Source organism: Seriola lalandi, unplaced genomic scaffold (genome assembly GCF_002814215.2).
Source record: "Seriola lalandi dorsalis isolate HSWRI2012SDOR001 ecotype SW California unplaced genomic scaffold, Sedor1 jcf7180002054534, whole genome shotgun sequence".
Lineage (NCBI taxonomy): Eukaryota > Metazoa > Chordata > Actinopteri > Carangiformes > Carangidae > Seriola > Seriola lalandi.
The window spans coordinates 36,021-57,203 of record NW_019525087.1 but is presented as its reverse complement, the minus strand read 5'-3'; the positions used below and the strand labels follow the sequence as shown (position 1 = coordinate 57,203).

Sequence of the window (21,183 nt, the reverse complement as noted above, 5' to 3'; positions counted from 1 at the left end):
ATTCGGTCACTTTCAGTCATGTCTTTTTTGTAAAACAAAGAGCACCTTTCTATGCAGCCAGGATCTTCTGGAGAGTGTGTACACTGAGCTACACAGCATGAGATGAAGAACTGTCGCATCTTTGTTTTCACTGAAACATTGTGACTACGGCCATGGAGCTAGATAGGCTCCCTCTCGACTCACATGACTCATGGTGTTTGGTCTGCCCTCTGGAACCATCTGTTGGAGTTTTGTGTTACAAACAGGAAACAGGAAATAGGAAACACTACACCTTTGTTAGTTAAACCTTTACTTACCAACACTACTGGTCACTCTTCAGTTATAGTGACAGAGGCTAAAGTAGCAGCCAGTCTAGCTAGAATTAAACCTGGATCTGATGAATACGGTAGGGTGATTAAATCATGTAGGTTTCAGCTTACGGCAGTTTTTATGAACTGTTCCAGCTTTTGTTGAATGAGTGAATAATGAATGAATATTGCCTCCTTATCTTCCTTTCCTCCCGGAACACTTTTTTATTTGTTACTTCTCCTCATCCCCTGGCACCCATCGGGGAACGTGACACAGTAATGTGTTTTTTCCTTGCTTTGTAGTTTTTCAAGGTTTGCAAATTAAAGTCATTAAATGAATGTCTAAGATGCTAACTTTCTGACTCATTCATAATTGAAAAGAGTTTGGCTGGCTGTAATTCTATGTTTCCACTTGAACATGTAGGGAAGAGAGTTACAGCGCTGGACTGTTTATATCCACAAGAAAAGGTGCACAAACACTGTAGTTATGTCCAGAGACTATTTTCCACTGGTGGGTTTTACAGTTGTGACGTGCAGACAGTTCTACCTGCTGAGGGACTTCAATGCTGTTGTTATTGCAGCAGTGTACCTGTGAGAGCTGTACAGGAGCATCATCAACCAACAAACAGCACACCCTGATGGATTTCTCATCATTGCTGGTGACTTCAGTCATACAGAGTCAGACATTGTTTTGTTCAAACTTATGTTTACCCTCAGGATTGTGTGGTGGTTCTGAAATAGCTCCAGAATGCTACATCACAGTGTAACACACATATGTCAGTGCATGTGTGGTATGCTACAATATCATAACTGATCTCAGAATGGTAGAAGCCAAGTCAATGACAGCTTGACAAGCTCACTTTGGCTATAGCTCACCTGTCAAAGATCCAGGATCATTCTCAATGCCCAAATGTCCAAAAAACACTGCTCCCCTCTCTGCTTGACAGGCTCCAGCCTTTGTCAATGACACATTCACGCCCATGAAAATGAAAGAAACTATAGATACAATGGCTGTAAGTCAAACTGGCCTCAGAGACAATAGCCTGCTACTGCCACAAGAGGGCAATAAATTACATGATGCAGGCAAACAGGCATCAGATCGTTTATGGACAGAAGACTGCTCTGAGATCAGATCTAAGAAGAGACATGGCTTCCTTTTCAGAATCGTTCTATCTGATGACTATTTTCAGCTTTAACAGTACTTACCCAGACAGCACACCACTGCTTTGCAATCATCCACCTCTTGTACCTGATAATACCTTCAGTCCTATGTCAAAGGTCAAGAATAAACCCCTACACTAAAGATTTAATGTGTTTTTGATATCAGAATGTAAACATATTCATCCTTTAAACCTTACGATTCCATTCAAACTGACACTGTAATCATCAGATGAGGTTGTCCAGTTCTCAAAGGAATAATAAGGATTTGTGCAGTTGCTACACTAATCATCCTGAGATCCCTGTTTCTTTTTTTGGAAATCTATTTCTATTTGTCTTTTTCTCATCACCGCTTTCATTGACCAGACCCACACTTTCTTCCTGACACATCTGCCTGGATTTTTTTATTATCTTTTTGTTTTGCTCATTCTCTTTTATAGTTCCGTTTATTTATCTCTAAGGTCTAAATGCGTAAATATAGATATCGATTGGCAGACTCCTAAGTAATCTCAATAACAAATCAAGTTTAAGGACGAGACAGGCTGATGGTTTGAGGGTTTCACAACAACCCCAGTTCATGTGTTGCCAAGGAACTGTTGTATGTCATTCCCTATCTCTCCTCTCTTTTTCTCTTATCTTACTCTGACAAAACACCAAAACAGAAAACACATTTTAGAGAATACTCTAAAATAACAAAAAATACATTTCACAAAACACAAACATTTAGAAAAACACACCAATTAAACAAAACATCTTAGCAAACATTTTGTTTGTGATTGATCACTTTAGTTGAATAAAGCTTGCTCATTACAGTCCATCAGATGTACTGACTGGCCACGAAGGCATCATCCTTTTCCATTTTGTAAGTTATTGTTATGAATTCGAGTTTTGTTTTTGTGTTTTCAAAAAAAAAATCAAGACAGCATAAGGTCAAAGTAATTATGAACTGGCAAATGTAATAATATTTTTTCATTTGAATGAATGCATTTTAGATTAAATTTAAATAATCAGTTTATAGTGCCCTTTTAAAATGTTTATTCATTTAAGAATTGATCACAACAAAACACTTTAAACTATTGTAATTATTCTAATGGAAGACTCCAGGCTCATACACACTTCCTGATGTAGTTTAATCCCTTTTGATGTGATTTGTCATTTCTCAGAGTCAGTGTTAATAGAATTACAGTAATGAGACAACCCTTGTGTTGATGTGCCCGTTGTCTTAGGCTGCAATATTTTACTCACTTAAGAAAAAAAGAAGATCATCTGGGGCTTTGAAGCTTCTGTGCATACATGACAAAATCATATACCTACATATTAATGATGAGGTGACTAAATGAATATCACTGTTTCTGTTTGTCTACATGCTGTCCATGTTTGGACACAGATGCTTGGTGCTGATGTTTGTTTGACAAGGTGTCAGATGACGGCTCAGTGTAACATATACAGTTTATTTCTCATTACAGCTCTGAGCTGGGTTTGTGTGTGTATGTGTGTGTATAGTGATGGTTCTGCATGTGTGATGGTCACAGTGTGTCCAATGGATTGATATACTTTTAACTAACTGACCTTGTCCTGTTCGAACTATTAAAAGACCATGATACATTTTGTTTGGTAGGAAGATATGGCATTTCTAACCAGTTCATTCTCTTTTCTTTTGACATTCGACACGGTTCAGCTCAGTGATGTGTTCACTGACTGTGTCTACCATCTGTCATTAAAGACATGTCCCTTCACCAATGCTGCTGAGGACGAAGTAAAGACATCTCAGCTATAGGGAGAACCAGGTCTTTATTTGGTTGTAGGGAAGAAGACAAGACAAGCAAATCTGAGGTGTGATGCATTCCATGCAACCCCCAGATATTCAGCCCTTCTTAAAGACAAACCTTTGGTCGAATCCTGATTTCACTGTGACGTCGTCTGACAAACACCAAACACCTCCTTTCGTAATAATGATACCTGGAATCACAGGAGTTTACTCTGAGTCTCAGCTGTATTGGAAGCGCTCTTCCCCTCCCCTGCAGTTCCTGAGCAACCATAAGACTGGAGCGGCTCAGTAGACTGTCCATAACAAGAGGTGTAGCCCTGAGCCCCAGGTCTGCATCCATAAACAGTCCAGACCTGAACCAGATTTATACCCAGTTTGTTTGAAACAAAGTCTCTAAAACTAGAGACAATGAGCTGCAGCTGAAACCCCCTAATAGAATCTGTTTGATCCAGAAGCTCCAACTCAGTGACAAGGAAATATGATCAGTAAGTCAGTCAGTCAGTCAGTCAGTCCGTCAGAGACATTCCAGATTAAAGGGCTGGCCCAGCTTGTTGCGGTCCAGCCAAAAAGAGAAACTTAGATCAATGTACAACACTTCCCTTGATTAGCCACTTACAGTTTATCTTACCACTGCTATGCTGATGCTGTCCAGCTCTATCTGTCCTTCTCCGCAGATGGCAAGACTGTCTCAGCTCGGATCTCAGTTTGCCTCAACGATATTGATATTGTGAATTTGATCATGAAACCCCACCTTTAACTCCCTATTACTGAACTCCAGGTTATGTGATCCAGTCTGTCTGTTAGCACATTAGTATCCAGCTCAGCTCTGCCTCACATCACCATTAAAAACCTCAAATATAAATGCCATTAAATAACTGGTGATGTCTGATATAAAGACTCTTAAACCACACACACATACGCATTCAGATGACAATCACAGCATCAGCTGAAAAGCAAAGACGTCTCTCTCTACAACTAGTGGGTAATACATGTCTTCAAAAGTCGGATGACCGGCACGCCTCCAAGTTCCACTTAGGCTTTGTGTCATAGTGTGGAATGTATGAAGGGTGAAGAGCGTTACCGGTGGAGCACATTTTCCAATGAATCTTCAGTTACATAAGCATTCACATACATTGAGACATATCGTTTGTATTAAAAACAAAAAACCCCAGAGGGCGCCTCAGTGGTTCACCTGGTAGTGCGTGTACCACATAGGCATGGTCCTAGCCGCAGTGGCCATAGGTTTTAATCCGACTTACAGCCCTTTGCTGCCTGTCATCGACCCTCTCTCTCCCTGACTTTCCTGTAAGTATCTCACTGCACCATCGGAAATGACAAATCTGGTAGCCCACACCTGTTTGGGCTGTGGGATAAAAATGCCAATGGAGGATGTTCATGATCAATGTGTCCATTGCTTAGGGCTGGAACCCAACATCCTGTGTGAACTATCTTATTCTGCCAGCTAGAGTGAGGGAGGGTAGGGCTCAAGCATTCTCTCACAAACATCCAGCCATTTTGACTGGGCAGTCGCAGCAGGCAAAGCAGCCAAGAGTGGTGGTTTGGAATGACCAAGTGGGGGTGGAGCCTCAATCGGTCCAAACCCTGGGTGCAGCCATCGAAAAAAGGGTTGACAATGCCCTCCCCTGTGGCAGCCCCATTTACTGCAGCACCCCTCCTCTGCCAAGGGGGCTGGAGAAGCTGGTCAGGTGTGTGTTGAGGCAAGGTAGGTAGAGGAGGAGCCAGAGCTACCACCTCCCCTTTATTGCCAGCTCATCACTCAGGCTGCTCAAGCATTGGAAATTGAAATGCCAGCCAAGCTAGGCCAGGCAGCATCCCGTTTTGATGATTAGGTAGGTCAATCACTCTTTTTCTGTATTTCTGCTTCCCAATTTAGAGGAACTGGTACTGAATCAGTTTGCATCTGAAGCCCATCGCTGGTCAGGTCTGTGTAGACAACTAGCGTGTGCATGGGTGGGAGAGGATTGGCTGTAGACCATCACCTCCCATGGATCAAGCCTTAGGGGCTTTGGTGTCCCCCACTAAGTCTGTCTTGGGGAAGCCGAGATGCCCAAGCAGGATTACTGAAATGATGGATGCCATGCTTGCCAGCCATGATGCAGCTGGTTAATGCAGGGGCTATTCTGGCCTTACATCAGTGCCAGCTGGCAAAACAGTTGCAGGAGGGAGGTTCTAACCCAGTTGCTGAGGTACAGCATGTCTCCTTGCTCCTAGCTAAGCTAATGAAAGAGGAGGTGGTGGCAAATGGCAGGGCCATGGCCTTCCTCTGGATGGTGAGGTGCCATCTCTGGCTGTCTCAGTCACGGCTGCAGGGGGAAGACTGGAACTGTTTGTTTAGGCTGCCTGTGGTGCCATCTGCCATGTTTGGGCCTGATGCAAATAAAATGCTCCAGCAGGCCCGCCGTCATGTTCAGGAGCTGTCAGGAATGCTCGAATAGGGCCATGAACAGCGGGTTCTTCTGCATCTGAGGACAGCACCTGTCCTTGGAGACATTTGGGGTGGACCCCTGGGTCGTGTCCACCATGAGTTATTGTATGCAGTTTCTGCATCCACCCCACTGACAAGGTCAGCCACAGATTCCGTAGAGGCAGACCTTCAGTGTAGAATGGTTGGCGAAGAAGGCCATCAGAGAGATGAAGCAGGACAATCAGCAGGCTGGGTTCTATTCCCACTCTTTCTCATTCCCCTAAAAAATGGGGGGCTAAGACGAATTTTGGATTTGAGAGGGCTCAACAAATTTTTTAGACCCCTACGATGCAAGATGTTGACTGTGCCGAGGGTCCGACACAGTCAACATGGCCAATATTTTGCTACGATTAACCTAAAGGATGATTGTTTTCAGATCCCAACATGGGAGGGACACAGATGCTATCTCAGGTTCACCTTTGATGGCAGATATCAATAGCCATCCGCCCTCGTGAAAAGTTCCCCAGCCCAACAGGGCCATCCAAAGGGGTGAGGGCATCGGCGGCTGGCAGCACGGGCCCGGGTTTGCACAGTACATTAATCCTCTGTAACTGCAGGCTCTCTACCTAGCTCTTCTGCACTTCCAGCCCGAGCTGACAGACTACCATGTGCTGCTGAGGACTGACAGTACAGTGTGCTGCCACTGTCAGTATACTGCCTATATATACAGACAGGGTAGTCTGGGTTCCCTGTGTCTTTGCAGATCAGGTGATATGGGAGTGGCCAACACTCCTCACAAGCACAGTTCAAGTCCCTGAGAGTGATGCATGTGCTGGGTCGGATGAACCTTGCAGCAGATCAGCATTCCAGGGGTGGGCCCCTACCCGGAGAATGGAAGCTGCCTCCAGAGGTTGTATACCAGATCTGGGACTGCTTTGGTACTGCCATAGCACATCACAGCTCACTGTCCCCTCTTCTACTCCATAGGACAGGCAATCCTCCCTTGGGCACGGATGCAATGGCATTTCAGTGGCCACAAGGCCTCCTGTAGGCCTTCCCTCCCTTCATCCTCCATCACCTGCTCCTATTGTAGGAGATGAGCCTCATCCTGTTGATGAACTGGTTTTCAGCAATAAGACCCCTCCTTCAAGGACTGCCATGGGAGCTCCCTGTTCGGAAGGACCTCCTGTCCTATGTCCATGGGACTCTTTTTCACCCCTTTCAGAGACCAAGTTTCTGGCCATGGGGTTGCCCCAGTGTCTTGTTAGCACTCAGCAAGGGCAGCATATTCCTACCGTTGGGGAGAGTTTCAATTATGGTGCACCTCGGGGCAGGTGGACCCTCTCTCTTACATGACCCATGACATTTTCCAGTTCCTCCAAGCAATGTTGGAGTCGGAACAATAGGCGTACTGGTGTGGGTCGAGTGAGGGGGGCATGGTGGCTTTGATGTGGTTCAGCACAAGTCTCTTGAAACACATCATTATAATAGGAGTTAGAGAAATGGGGCGGCAGTAGATCAGGCATGTTACTGATGATTGTTTGGGCACGGGGCTAATGGTTTTTGTTTTTAGGCATGTGGGCAGGTTAAAGATGGTAGTAAACACATCAGCCAGCTGGTCGGCACATGATCTGATCACCTCCTGGTATGCCATCAGGTCTGGTCGCGTTGTGTGTGCTCACTTTGCTTAGGGAAGACCTAACCTCAGAGGTGCACAGGGTAAATTCATGGTCATCTGGTTTCGCAGTTTCCTTGTCTGACGAAATGGGCATGGAAATGGTTCACTTCCATGCCATCACAGGGCAGTTGTTTGGGCTCTTATAGTCAGTAATAGCCTGTTTTCCTTGCCACAGGTGCCGAGGGTCATTGTTTAGTAGGAAGACGTCCTCGATTTGTCATGTTTGTTTACGTTTTGCAGTCCTAATTCTCTTTTTGAGATAGGACCTGGCTATGCTGTAGGCTAGGGTGTCACCAGATCTAAATGCGGGGTCACGGGCCTTCAGAAGACTTATTTGAAGTGACAGACTCGATGAGGAGGCATCCCTGTGTGTGTGTAATGTTATGCAGTGCACAGGCTCTTTAGAATAAGTGGCAGGCTATGTGACATGTAGAGCACTTAAAATATAGTATTGCATTTAGTCATGTATTACATATACATATAGGCTATGTCAAGCCTATTGCTCATATTGTATTAAAATACACACACCAAATGCATTGTGATGTGCAAGTTATTTAACCCTTTGTTTTATTCATTTGTGAGTGTAACCTCTTGAGTGAAGGAATATTAGTGTTTTGTGGGTGTAAGTGTGTGCCTGTGCATGTCTTCATTTGTGTTAAAGCCTCAAATATTATACCCTCCATATTTTAACAGATTCTCTAAAGAAGTATTTACAAGGGAGTCCAGCCTCTCGACCCCATCTCAACCAGCACCCATTGACCAAGGTGAGCCAGCCACTCCATCTACCTCATCTCAACCAGCTCCCTGTGAACAAGGTAAACCATCTACGTCCACATAGCCACCAATTGCTACTGGGAAAACCACAGGTTCTTCCTCTTCCCCCTGTGAAACTATCTCTGTAGCCGGTGAGTCTGTCAAACCACCCCCTCTGGATCCTGCAGACTTGCCATGCCCTCTCTGATAAAGTGAGGATTGAATTAGTCACCAAAGAGAGTTGCCACCATCACTACTTTTATTCGTTGTAGTGTACATACCTGGCCTGGCATCAGTCACAAGCCATTAAAGAAGTTCACTGTAAGGACATGTAGAGTTACGGACCCACAATTGAAACTTTGTTCCCAACATCAAACTATCAAATTGATAGGAAACAAAGGACACTTCTCTCACAAACATTCCATGCTTTTAGCATGCCAGAGAGATACAGAACCAGACCAAGGGTCAAAGGTCAGCTCCAGACGCTCTACCAATGGACACCAGGCAACTGGAGAATATAGGCAAAATCTCCAGTTTGTAACAATAAGACTCTGTCACCAAAAGGACTGAGTATCACTAAGGTGTGAATCCTGGCCTCTCTGTGCCATGCATGAACACACACACACACACACACACACACACACCAAACTCCCTTCCTCTGTCCCTCTCTAGATAAGAGTCATAAACTACAACCCACATTCCAATCCTGAGTAGTGACCAGCAGAACTCTCTTCATAGACACGGATGTAAGAAAGAAGAGTATGAAATTAAATATCTAACTGTTCTGTAACTCCTGAGATGTTTCTATGTAATAGGTCAATCCCAAACTTCTATCCTATAGAATGTTTGAAATGTAACATGTAGACTTTAAGACAATGTCCTTCATGTGACCATACTGTCAGCATCCTTCATACAAGGTAACACACACTACATGACATCCAGAATGTCCATATTATTATTATTACAGTCAAAGAACTGCTGTGCAATCCACATTTAGAGACTATTAGCTTTAGGAAATGTTTATATTGTTGGTTGATCAGTTAACCACTTGTATTATGATTAATTCCAGGTTTGAAGGATGTAATATGAAATCCACACTTGTATTACTCCTGTCTGTCATTAGTGCCATAAGGTTTATATGTTATTTCATTTAATGTTTTATGGTCATGGTGGAAGACAGATGTGTGAGTTTAAAGGTAAACTGTAGAATTAAACTATTCAAAAGTTCAGTGGAAAATTACTCTCTTCTCCAAGTTGAAACAAAGGAGAAGATGGGTGATGCCCCTGAAACGTGTGCCAGCTCCCAGGGGATAAAACAGTCGTGATCAATTCACATTTTGCCAGAAGCTAGAAGCTGAAAACTGCTCAATAGCTCTGTAGTCCGGGCTCTTACCAACAGCCTGGCTCTTAGCTCTAAGCTGCTAGCCACAAAATCACTGCTCTTAGCCATTTTTGCACTTTATCATCTTTATTGTCTTTTATTTTTTCTTGCGCAATCTTTTATTTTTATAAGCCAAGTCAGGACCAACTGGACCAAAATACCAGAAGTACCTCAGAGTAATTCTGTAACTTTTAATTATTATCAAGTTTTCCTTTTTGAAGATTTTTGATAACTTTAGAGTCATCTGGTCAACGCCAGTCTCCGCTAAAGTTATCCAGCCAAAGTGAAGTGCCTTAGAGTTTATTTCACATCAACCCGCAAGAGATGCTAGCAGGTAACACATCTGCACGACCGCCTGCAGAGAAGCCGACCAGAAATCAAGAGTGCTTGAGACAGAAAGTTTCCTTGCAAACTTCACCAAAGCTGAACCAGTGAGACACCGGCAGAGTGATAAAGGTGATAATGGTATAGCCATTACATATTCTCTCCCACCATTGCCAACTCATTACACCGCTCATTTCATTATTATTTTCATCATTATGATTATTATACGCTGCATTTACTCTGTAAATAGTAGTTTAGTTGATAAACTCGTTTATTTACACCCAGCTGTTGTCCTGTTGTGTTCTTTTGATGTAGAGACTTGAGATCTACCGAATCAAGAAGTCATGGCTTCTGATATGAGATTGATAAATTTATCAATGAAGTTATTCATTGTTGTCCTCCCAGAGGACTGGTGCCCCATTTCAACAAGAGCAAATTCAAAATTATGACGTTAACATCATCATTGGTGAGAAGATAATCAGAAGCTGGCTTATCTACTCCAGAAAAAAAACCAGCCTGATTTGTGAAGGACTCATTGACTGCAAGAATGCCACCTAGGTTCTGAAGTCACATGAAAATAGCCCAGAACATCACCCAAGTATGAAGATGTGGAAGGAACCGGAGGTTCACCTTGAAACTGGGCAAACAATTGACAGCCATGCAATGCCACTCATTGAGACACAGAGGAAGAGGTGGTGTGGTGTGGCGTGGTGTGGTGTCTTGAAAAGAAAAGTGGCGATAATCCAGTCTCTTGCAGAGACACATATGGCCCTGAGAAGATCCACAGACTCACTCTACCACCCCAACAATGGCAACTTCTTGAAAGATTAAACTTGGTGTCATAGATAGGGATGGGAACTGATGAGATTTTATTGATACCAATGCCATTATCGATTCTGCTTATCGATCCAATTCTTTATCGATTCTGTTGACAGAGCATCCCGTACAGCGGCTACGCGTTGTGAACCGCGACAGAACCGAACATGGAGCAAAAGAAAGCGTAAAAGAAAAACGAGAGACGCTCTGCTGCTTGGCATATCGCTCTTTTTTCAGTTTTCCCCAAACATAAATCTGGCAAATTTAGCCAATTTAAATTTTGTTGCAGGCTTGGTCATTACATCCGCAACCATCTGGTCAGTTGGACAATAATTCTAATGACACCTTACCATCATTTACAGTAGAACGTATGAAGTGGTACTTAATGTCCACATGTTTACATCGCTGCCTACTGACTGGGTTCTTAGCTGAAGCAATTGTACCTTGGTTGTCTTCATACACCCTGGGTATTACATATACATGTTTATCAAAGCCACTTAAAAGTTGTGTGAGGTACAGACACTATTGGATGGTTGCAGCCAGAGCAATATACTCTGCCTCACACGTGGACAGTGCTACAGTAGGCTGCTTTTTTGTCTTCCACGACACCAAAATGCCGCTCTTAGTCAGGCTTACACAATACCCAGTCGTACTTCGTCGATCATTTACATCACCAGCCCAGTTTGCATCAGTGTAGGCATGGATACCCAGGTTCTCATCACATTTTCTGTAACACAACTTCTTATTACTTGTCCCTCTACGATACCTCAGCACGTGTTTGACTGTCCCAAAATGCTGATCAGTAGGTTCATTAAAATACTGTGACAGTTTGCTCACAATGAAACTTAAATCAGGTCTTGCACAAACAGTCAGATAAATCAGACTACCTACTGCTTCTCTGTATCTTGAAACATCATTCATCAATTTAGCATCATCTGTGTAGTTCAATTTCTGTTCACAAGGTGTTGATCTGGGTTTACAATCATGCATGTTAAACCTTTTTAAGAATTTTCTCAACATACTTTGCTTGAGACATTGTTACAGTTGTTGCTCTGTTCAAAATCAATACCAAGAAAATGTCTTAGTTTACCTAGATCACCTTTTCATGTTCTCTTTCTCGTGTGTAAACACAGTGATCAGCCTGGTTTTGTAGAAACTTGTTTTGTGTCAAATACTCATGTCACTCAACTTATTCCAATTCCTACCCAATTGTTTCAGCCCATACAATGACCTCTCTAGCTTGCACACTAACTCTGTGTCTGTGTGAGATTTCCCCTTGTACCCCTCTGGCTGTTCCATGTAAATCTCACAGTCTATATGGGCATTTAAATGGCAGTCTTAAGGCAGTCTTAACATCCATTTGGTGTACGATCAAATTTTCTTGTGCTGCCTTCTGCATCAAAACTCTGACACTAGTCATATTAGCTGTGGGAGAAAATGTCTCCTCATAATCCACACCCACCTTTTGACTGTACCCCTTAGCAACATATCGGGCCTTGTATTTTTCAGATCCATCAACATTGGTTTTAATAGCTTACACCCATCAACCCCCCACTGCTTTCTTGCCCTCAGGCAGGTTGGTCAGGGTAAATGTGTTGTTCTCCCTAAGGGAATGCATTTCCTCATCCATTGCTTCGACCCATTCTCTTGATTTATCCAAGGTTACAGCTTCTGTAAATGACACAGGTATGTTACACATCACTCGATAACTGTAATCTAAGTTACTCTGGACTTGATCAGTCTCCCCCTAGACATGTTTTTAGACACACGACAGTCTGTGTATCTGTCTGGCCTCCTCCTCTCTCTGGTAGGGTAACGCTTAGACTCAGGCTCACACTTGACCTCAACTGACTGGGGTTTGTGGTGGCTGACTTCAGGTCTCTGTTCTGCTTTAACATGGTGATCTGGACTTCTGGACCTGTACTGTATGAAGTCATCATCCTCAGGTGCAAAATTAGTCTGTGTCTGTCTTTCTATACCTGATTTAGCCACAAACTTTACTAATCTGTGCTTCTGCACCTTTTTACCAACAGGAAAGTAAACAATGTATGCAGGACTGTTTTTGTCATACCCGGATGGTTCAAGTTCAAGTGGATCAAGTTTTCTCTTGTCTTGTGTATAAGCAAAACACCCTGAACCAAACCTATGCATTTTAGACAAATTTGGCCGTCTTCCTGTCAACATCTGGAATGGTGTCTGCCCTGTGCGTTTATTGAAACACCTATTCCTAACCACAGCAGCGGTCTGGACTGCGTAAGTCCACAGTTGTTTTGCCAAACCGCTTTTGATTAGCATGCACCTTGCCATGTCAAAAAGTATGTGCCAATTTCGCTCCGCAGTTCCATTTTGGTGGGGAGAATATGGTGCTGATGTTTGATGCCTGATTGCATTTATAATGAGTAATGTCTGGTATGCTTTTCCTGTGAATTCAGTACCATTATCAGATCTGAAGCATTTCACTTTGCCGTATGGAGCAGTATCAGCTAAAAACTTCTCTGTAGCTAGTACTGTCATTTTTATTCTTCAAGAAATACTCAAACACTGTACTGGAAAAATCATCAGTAAATGAAAGTGCATATCTGTACCCATCTCTCGACTCTGGGTGAATTGGTTCTGCCAAGTCTGTATGTACTAGCTCTAGAGGGGTTTTAGCCCTCACATCAGGGTCTCTGTTTCTCGTCTGGTAAAACTTTCCCTGAGTGCACACTTCACAATGTAGAGGTTTGTTTGTTGAATCACTTAATTTTCATACCGTCCACAACATCTTGTAACTTCCGAATGTCATTGTAATTGCAGTGTCCAAGTATCTCATGCCATGTCTGCATATCATGACATCCCTTGCATTGATCATCACATTCATCGTCATCATTATTATTTACTGTATGCAAATAATATAGTCTATCATGTACTTGTATGTGGAATTTGGTACCGTCTTTGTGGATCAGAACGTCTTTCCCGTTATTGAAGATCACCGTCGCTCCGTTGGCAGTAGCTGCTTTCACAGATAGAATGTCCTGTGGGTAAGATGGAACATATAGTGCCTGCCTCAGCGTTGTGATCAGGTGTCTTCGCCCTTGCACCGCGTACCGTCCGCCAGCTCCACGCAGTGTGTCTTGGCCTGGAACCCGTCGTCAAACCTTTTATACTTTGTGAGGTCTGTGACAATGTGCGAGGTCGCCACGCAGTCGACCATCAGGCCTCTCACGTTCACTCCTGCTGCTCCCTCGCTCACTTGGAAGACGTATTCCTTGTCCTGGTCAGCTGTCTCCCCGGAAACCTTTCGTGCGTCGTCTCGGTCCCGCCGCTGTTTCCGTCTCCAGGTGTCCCTTCATGCCGCATTTAAAACACACCACCTCCGCCGCGGCCTTCTCGGCTCCATAGTCACCCGCCACAGCGGGTCTCCCTCTCTGCTGTCGCACGTACACCACATTGTCATTTGTTGCTGCTGCGCGCATTTTCTCTGTGTCCTCATTGTCACAATCTACTTTGCTGTTCTGCTGTGGTGGAAATTTCCACTCACTCACCCTCTGGCCACACCTCATCAGCCAAATCTGCCACACCTGGTGTTCCCAGCTGAGTCTCATTACCTAGCCACTTTATAAGCAGATCTGTTTCATTCACTCAGTGCCAGATTGTCTTCGCTTCATGCCTGACCTTCCAGCACTAACCTGTGGACTGACTTTCCGGTACTGACTCGGCTCGCCTCGCCTCTTCTCTTCTCTTCTCTTCTCTGCCCCGGCAAACACTACAGCCTTCCGTTCCTGACCACGAGTTTTGCCTGTAAGTTTTCTGGTCTCCGTCTGCTTGTGGCTGTGTGGTGTTTCACCACTTTAGTTTTCCCTGTCCTGCTGGTTCGTCGATCCTCTGCTTGTCCCCAACAATCCTTCTGTTGCTCCCTCTGGATTCATCTGCATCACTGCCTGTCCACAGGCTCTCGACCCTGCTCATATCCTTGTCAAGCCTGCCTGCCCGGTCTCGAGTCCCACCTTAGCGCTTGCTTTTCAAGCTAAGTATGAGCACTACTGCAAGAACTGTGTATATTGACCTGAGCCCAGTTTATTGTTTACCTGTTTTGAGTGCAATAAAGACCACTGCTTCTGCTACTGAGAGTTTGTGTTGCATTTGGGTCCTGCCACTCCCCGTGACACTCATAGCTGTGTAAATTTGTTTTGAATTCAGCAAAAGATATCGTCTCATCACGCTGTGTGACATGGATCGCGAATGGTTTGAAAGACTCCGGCAAACCTTTCAACACCATCGCTACCAAAAGTCCGTCACTTAAGGTTTCACCGGCATTTCTTAGCGCAGTGATTGCGGTCTCCGCCCGGATCACGCACTCAGTCACACTTTCACCCTCTGACTTCTGGAGTGAAGTCAATTCTGTGTAAAGGCTTATGATCCGTGGCTTTCCTTTACCTTGATAGTAGTCTCTTAAAATGCGCAGGGCTTCCTGCCCGTCGTCGGCAGCCTCCCGCATCACCAGTGACAAACTCTTATCGTCCAAAAACTGAATTAGTTCTGCATAGGCTTCCGCATTCTTTCCTACGTCTTCAAGCAACTCATCCGTGTCATCGTTGGTGGGCTCTGTTAAAATTGTGTCCTTTAACCCTTCCAAATGAAGGTGGCCCAAAAATTTCGCCTCCCATATTTCATAATTCTTTTCTTTTCGTCTCCATCAAACAGGAGGCGACTGCTGTGAAGGCCACTCGTATTTGCTCGTCCGCTCATGGTGCTAGCAACATGCTATCATCACCGGCTCATTCACGACCGACACATTATACTAATACGTACATTCACTAATCTGCTGAGACTAGGAAGCACTCCTTGACTGGAGGCGTAGAGCGTCAATCACAGCACTCCTGCTATTTAATACCGTGCTGCGTCGACAAATGTTTCAGTATGTCGCTGGTGTTTCCACCCTTGCTTGCAATCGTAGTGCCAGACACTGCATGTTGCGCTGTCAGTGTCATTTTGTGTGAAATTAAGCCACACTTCCACGACTCCTTTGTTGTCATTTGCGCTGACTGCCTCTCGTGAAAACGTGACATCGTTTTGAAAGGCGGAACTAAGTGGAAGGCATCGATAAGGGAATCGTTAAGCTTAAAAGCAAATGATGTCGATGGATCGAACCAGTTCTCAACTGGAACTGGTTCTCAATTCCCATCCTTAGTTATAGATGACTAGAGTGCCAACATTGCCAGAGCTGGCCATGCTGACATAATGCCATCTAATTTGTGAAGTGCAGTCCCTTAAACAAATGTTGGAAAAATTACTTGTGTCATGCACAAAATAGATGCCCTTACAGATGTGCCGACACTACGAACTCTGTGGAGTAGTTAAAAAAATGTGTTTTAAGTTTATGTAAACTTGATGTTTCTATTAATTCTTAAGGTTTTTGATTAATGAATACATTTGTTGTGAGATATGGTGTTTGTCTGTAGGCCAGTGTTGGAAGGGTCACTTCACTCTGCATGTTTTCACTTGTCCGTCTGGGTTAGTGGGTAAATCAGCAGCTCAATCAGGGAGAGGGGAAACAAGTGTGCATCATTAGGTCTTCTCAGTACTGAGGGACTGGGTTTCAGGTAAGACAGATATAACTGTTCTGTTGTAGATGGCAGTGGGCTGAACCTTGTGCACTATAGAATCATTTCTCTACTTATCATAGATTGATCATATATAGCCGACAATCAGCAGGAACAGAAAATCTAGTGTTTACCAGGTGTGTGGGTTTGATGTGCTTGGGGAGTCTGGTGTTTGTTTAGCTCACACCCAGACTCTTACCTGAGCTGATGGTACACTCCAGTCAGGTGTGAAGAGAGGGTAAACGCCGTTTGGTGGTCAAAAGAGTAGAGAAAGCTTGCTGGGAGGTTGAATTATTTATTTATTTTTTGGTTATGTATGTTTCTTGTTGAATTTCCCAGGTTAATTTTTCCTCTGTTTGGTATATTTTTGAGCTCATTTTACAGCCTGGTCCTGCTTTTTGGAATATCCCTTAAAAAGTTTCCAGTCTCCAAACAACATTGTCTGCCCTTCATATGGGGTTAAGGTTAGTTTCTTATGTAGTGCTTGCTTTTGCAAGAGATTTAAGATGTTTTGTATTTTTTGGTATGTTTCGGTTTGTGTGTATGGAGCTTTGACAAACAGGGTCCTGGTTTCAGGAATTGTGTTTTTGCAATAGTAAAAAACTGTAAATCTGTCTTGAATCAGGAACATCCAGTCAGTAAGATCAACAGTTAAGCCTCTAAGGGGTGTCAGTTCCTCTCCATCTGACATGATGACTGACAGCTCTAAGGCCATGAGAATCATCTATATGTGTGTAATTCTTCAACATCCATGGTAAGCGTAAAGTCCCAAACAGTGTCCTTGTTGGGCCTGAACATGTGGTCAGACAGAGCAGGCCTGGTCAGACAGAGCAGGCCTGATCAGGCATAGTGGTAACCTCTGAAGCCTGACCCCCAATCATGGTCTTTTGTGTTCAACCCCCTGAACAAAGGAATAAGCGCCTAAGGCCGCCTCACAGACTCCAACTCCCACCAAATTCCATGTTTCACACCTGAAGCAGAATCTGGGGAGTCTCAAACTCACACTCCTAATTGGCAGAGATGCAGGAAATCCTGACTTCACGGCCATGTCGTCACCCCATCTATAAATGCCTACTGTAAATACGCACCATCCCCTTTCCATAGGAACTACACCAGAGACAGTTTGCTTTCTCTGGGAGCTAGTTTACTGAAGGAGGTTACCAATCCCCTGCACGTTTGTTTCCCCTTTTTCTTCACAGAGATTCTCCCCTCGCTGGACGAGTTGAGACTTCCTCCTGTGTTCAGCCAAACACAAAGGATCCGATATGAGATTCCGCCAGCGCAGCTCAGCCTTCTTGTTTTTGCCTGCAGGAGGAAAAAGTTACTTCTTCATGGAGTCACAGAAAACCTACGCCCACTACCCTCCGCTCACGTAGACTCTGCTGTGTTTCTGTGCTGACAACGGGCATACAGCCTCCCTGCCATATGCATGCTCTCTGTGGGTCTAGCGTCTGCCGCTCTCCTCTCACAGTCGCCCGACTCTGCTGCGAGTCGCCTTTCCTCTCTTTCTCTCTCTCTACCAACACACACATTCAGACCTCCACATACACACTGAACATCCCTCCCCACTAGCCACGGGTGGTGAGGATTTTAAGTTGAGTGAGCACAAGAGTCCCGACCGCTAGTCGGTGCTGCTTGGTGTTGTCTAGCCAAGACAAACCAAGTCTGCCATTTCGGCTCAGGTAACGCGACCCTCACCAAGTCACGTCCGCCATCTTGGATCTACACACACACACCCACCATCTGAATGTGTTTACTGTATTGCTGTGTCTACTGTATGTTTAGTTAGTTGGATGATTGGTAGAATAGTGTTATTAATCCAGACTGTGGTTAACTTTGTTGATTTGTGTTGAGATTAAAAAAACAGTATAGTTTAAAGAGAAATCTTTCAGTCCTTATTGTACATGTTTATTGTGATCTATGGCTGATTGAGAGAGTCAGAACTCCAACGTTACCTTGTTTAGTCACTTGTAGTCATGGACTCCAGGAGGTCAGCTACGTAAATTAACTATTTAGGTTGTGAGACTGCAACCTGGTTTGGTTATTGTCCCGGTCTCCGGGTGGTGCCCCATATTATTAATTTATAGTACTAACTTTAATTAATAATTTCTTAATAGATAGTGTATTATTCTTAGACATAAAAGTAAGTCATACTCATTAACAAAACACATTCCTACCAGATCCATCAGTCATCAACTCCACAACATCTGTCTTGTCCTGAACATATGAAGGTAACTTGTTAACATAGGGTTTTAAATAACTGTATTGCTGGCTCTGTTACACATTGCTACAATGGGCCCAGAGGGTTACCTTTTGGTTCTTTATTAAGTTTATGTAACCCACTCAAAATAGCCTATAATAAAGGTGAACTTATTTCCAGTATTTTTCTCATCAGCAATAGCTGTTTTAGTCCAGCAGTGGTGCTGCAGAATAAAAAACAAACAGCGCTTCCAGGATAGAGAGACAGCAGAACAGTAGCAAGCTAAAGCAAAAGCGAACCATGTGCAGTATAAGGTAAGAATGCAAGACAAAAAGTTAGTTAAAGGTTCTTCAGAATGAAGTCTGTCTCAAAATGGATTATGAGGAGTAACTAGCGAAGTAGGCGAGGATTGAATGATTGTTTATTCCATTCTCCGGTGACTGTTGTTGATTAATTGCCATGCTGTGCTAACAGTTAACTAACATTGCTGGGTCACTGTACAGTATTTTGTTACAGTGTGAGAAGTTCTTTTGATAAGAATTCATGTAATCTTTCTTTGCTATTTTCTGAGTGTGTTTTACAATGTGGCAATTTCTAAGATGTTTACTAAAAAAAAAAAAATCGGAGTAGAATCTGAGTTGAATAAACTACCTACAATGAGAAGGAATTAAAGAGAATGCTGGTCATGGAGTTTACATTTGCACATGTGCAGCAGCTGAGAGGATTCAATGTATAGTAATCTTGAAGGTACAGTAAATTCATTCATTTGGATTTTTGAGTGATATTAGTTTCAGATCTGGTAATACTTTCATGTGTGCCTGGTGTTCCTGATTTTATAGAAATGCACTTGTACCATGTGGGAGAGAGAGCTCCATGTATTTCTTTTTTTTTTTTTCCTTTTACCATCCAACACTTGACTTTTTTATCATCAGCCTACAGTCACTCTACTGATTTACTGACCGTCACACCTTAACGTGTTCGATATTTGCATTTGTTTGTTTTAGGTTTGAGTAAGTGAACGGTTTTCTTTGCTTTACCCCTTTGTATCACCTCCTATTCGTCATGGTTTCTGAGCTGCTCATTACAAAACTTTCAAAATGATACCTTCATACTTTGAAGACATACAAGTTGCACAGGACTAAAAAAACCATTTACAGTTTTTTGCGATATTGCTTACACACTTATTTCAGATTTTGGCTTATTGTGTCGAAACTCGACACACAAGCCAAACAACAGAGTACTTGGAGGTGAACATCTCACTTCTATGTCAAAATGAAACACTGCAATCAACACCTGACAATCCTCTTTCACAATGACATTTATATATAAAAAAAAAACTGAATGACTCTTTGAAAGCAGCAACAACACACTGATGATTTTTTACCAGAGCAGGTTTGTACAGAACTTGGGTGTAAAAAACATGGGATTGCAATGTCTACATTGTCATACAGGGAGGGGGCTGGGGGTTGGTTAGGACAGATAGGCAGATACCCCCACAGACACCACCCCCAGAATAGGGGCACTAATGCAGTACACATTCTGCTTTGTTGGAATGTACACATTGACAACACAACACATTCTGCTGCCATCACTCCATCACTCTACAGCTCAGTGATACTTCCACATATTCACAGAGAAGGTCTTTGACTCTAACGCTGTTCCTCTCATATGGAACCTGTACAGCTACATCATCGTAAGATGGTGTTTGACTCAAGATGTGGCAGAGTGTCGATGTACTGAAAGGTTCAGTTTAGAAAGTTGAAGACCTGTTCTCCAGTCTGGATGTCTGCATTATGGATGTGACTCTGTAGCAACTGAGGTTTGGGCTGGACTCTCTGCTCAGCCTCCCTCAGTGTCAGGCCATGATTTATGACATAGTCCAGCAAAGTGGCCCTACTGTCATCTGAAGATCGCCAGGTCTTCTTTGTTCTGGCCCTCATCCTCCACCTCCTCTGTCTTCCTCTTCCTCTCACTGTCACTGCTTCCATGTTTGCAAAGTTCTCGCAGGTCACCTGAGCTCTACCTGAAGCACTGAGGCTCAGACTGAGTGGTGTTCAATTTCTGCATAAATGTTTTCAGGTGTGTGTGTGTGTGTGCGTGTGTGTGTGTGTGTGTGTGTGTGTGGTGCAAATTTCATGTTTGTGTTGCAGTTTGAAAAAGACGTGTTTGCCCAATGATTGTAAGATTTAAGTCTTGGAAAAAGTGTGTAATGTAAGAAAAAGTGTTTATTGTTTTTGTAAGTGTGTGTTTTAGAACTGAAAACAGTAGAAAATGTGTTTATAGTTTTGGTTCTTTGTTTAACACTAGGACCACCAGCATTCTAGCACCCAATAAAGCTGCCACAACGATCTCCTAGACCGTCACGTGTATTAACATTGTTTAGGTTTCCAAGCAGCTCTTGAAGTGGAAGAAATAAGTGTTAGTACTTCTCCTTCTTCATATAATGTCGTGTCGGGGGCTGTGTGGCAAACCAGGGGAAACAACACAGCCTGTCTCGCCCTGGGGGTGGAGGCCCAGGCTCAGGTTGGGGGAGGTGGTAGAGGGAGTGTTCTATCCAGTGAGTGTTCTGCAGCCACTGTGCACATGGCAGTGGTCTCACCTGCAGCCCATCTGTTAATAAGCCACTCACTCAACCCACACCTGCAGCAATCACAGCAAGTATATACTCACCTGGTTTCTGAGCGCTCATTCTTTTACAGAGAAGCAGACAGGCAACACCTCAGGATCATCACACGGAAGCCTGACGATAGTCTACACAGGGGAGCCGTTGCCCCCCGACAGTGAGTTAAAGGCTCACCGCTCTCTCTCCCC

The 21,183-nt window shown here is 43.7% G+C and overlaps 1 protein-coding gene across 1 annotated transcript in view; it reads right to left on the bottom strand.

Annotated features, from left to right (window-relative positions):
- LOC111661088 (neurexin-3a) overlaps positions 1 to 21,183 on the bottom strand; it is a 129,856-nt gene that overhangs the window by 80,261 nt on the left and 28,412 nt on the right.